At 39.4% G+C, this 2,146-nt stretch overlaps 1 pseudogene; it reads right to left on the bottom strand.

Annotated features, from left to right (window-relative positions):
- The window catches only part of LOC105521084, a 40,253-nt pseudogene that overhangs the window by 5,601 nt on the left and 32,506 nt on the right, over positions 1-2,146 (bottom strand).

Genomic DNA, 2,146 nt, shown 5'->3' with positions numbered 1-2,146 from the left:
TAGCCAGGATGGTCTCGATCTCCTGACCTCGTGATCCGCCCGTCTCGGCCTCCCAAAGTGCTGGGATTACAGGCTTGAGCCACCGCGCCCGGCCTCAAATTCAACCTTTTGTTCCTCAGGGTTTTCAGGAACAACAACCCCCACTGTCACAAGTGTCTCAGGGAATAAGCCAGTTATCACAATACAGCAATTATCCCCCACCACAAGTGGCAGTGCAGCGGTAGATTTATGTACTTTACAAGCAGTCTCTCTGCTTCCAGGGGAGCCTCCACAAAAAATCCCCACAGGGGTATATGGCCCGTTGCCTGAGGGGACTGTAGGACTAATCTTAGGAAGATCAAGTTTAAATCTAAAAGGAGTTAAAATTCATACTGGTGTGGTTGATTCAGACTATAAAGGAGAAATTCAATTGGTTATTAGTTCCTCAATTCCTTGGAGTGCCAGTCTCAGGAGATAGGATCTCTCAATTATTACTCCTACCTTATATTAAAATTGGAAACAGTGAAATAAAAAGAACAGGAGGGTTCGGAAGCACTGATCTGGCAGGAAAGGCTGCTTATTTGGCAAGTCTGTCTCTGAGAGCAGACCTGTGTGTAAGGCCATTATTCAAGGAAAACAGTTTGAAGGATTGGTAGACACAGGAGCAGATATCTCTGTCATTGCTTTAAATCAGTGGCCAAAAAATTGGCCTAAACAAAAGGCTGTTACAAGACTTGTCGGTGTAGGCACAGCTTCAGAAGTGTATGAAAGTACAATGATTTTACATTGTTTAGGGCCAGATAATCAAGAAAGTACTGATCAGCCAATGATTACTTCAATTCCTGTTAATCTATGGGGTCGAGATTTGTTACAACAATGGGGTGCAGAAATCATTATGCCTGCTCCATTATACAGCCCCACAAGTCAAAAAATCATGACTAAAATGGGATATATACCAGGAAAGGGATTAGGAAAAAATGAAAATGGCATTAAAGTCCCAATTGAGAATGAGAAAAATCAAAAAAGAAAAGGAATAGGATATCCTTTTTAGGGGCGGCCACTGTAGAGCCTCCTAAACCCATTCAATTAATTTGGAAAACAGAAAAACCAGTATGGGTAAATCAGTGGCCGCTACCAAAGCAAAAACTGGAGGCTTTACACTTATTAGCAAAAGAACAATTAGAAAAGGGACACATTGAGCCTTCATTCTCACCCTGGAATTCTCCTGTATTTGTAATTCAGAAAAAATCAGGCAAATGGTGTATGTTAATGGACTTATGAGCCATAAACGCTGTAATTCAACCCATGGGGCCTCTCCAACCTGGATTGCCCTCTCCGGCCATGATCCCAAAAGACTGGCCTTTAATTATAATTGATCTGAAGGATTGCTTTTTTACCATTCCTCTGGCAGAGCAAGATTGTGAAAAATTTGCCTTTACTATACCAGCCATAAATAATAAAGAACCAGCCACCAGGTTTCAGTGGAAAGTATTACCTCAGGGAATGCTTAATAGTCCAACTATTTGTCAAACTTTCGTAGGTCAAGTCCTTCAACCAGTTAAAGACAAATTTTCAGATTGTTATATCATTCACTATACTGATGATATTTTATGTGCTGCAGAAACAAGAGACAGATTAATTGTTACACATTTCTGCAAGCAGAGGTTGCTAGTGCAGGACTAACAATAGCATCTGATAAGATCCAAACCTCTGCTCCTTTTCATTATTTAGGGATGCAGATAGAAAATAAAAAAATTAAGCCACAAAAAATAGAAATAAGAAAAGATACATTAAAAACATTAAATGATTTTCAAAAATTGTTAGGCGATATTAATTGGATTCGGCCAACTCTAGGCATTCCTACTTATGCCATGTCAAATTTGTTCTCTATCCTAAGAGGAGATCCAGACTTAAACAGTAGGAGAATATTAACCCCAGAAGCAACAAAAAAAATTAAATTAGTGGAAGAAAAAATTCAGTCAGCGCAAATAAGTAGAATAGATTCTTTAGTCCCACTCCAACTTTTAATTTTTGCCACTGCACATTCTCCAACAGGCGTCATTGTTCAAAATACTGATCTTGTGGAGTGGTCATTCCTTCCTCACAGTACAATTAAGACTTTTACATTGTACTTGGATCAAATAGCTACATTAATTGGTCAGACAAG

Source organism: Colobus angolensis, unplaced genomic scaffold (assembly GCF_000951035.1).
Source record: "Colobus angolensis palliatus isolate OR3802 unplaced genomic scaffold, Cang.pa_1.0 Scaffold395, whole genome shotgun sequence".
NCBI classification, from domain to species: Eukaryota; Metazoa; Chordata; class Mammalia; order Primates; family Cercopithecidae; genus Colobus; species Colobus angolensis.
Note: the sequence above shows the minus strand (reverse complement) of the source record. Positions and strands in the feature narration are given on the sequence as shown.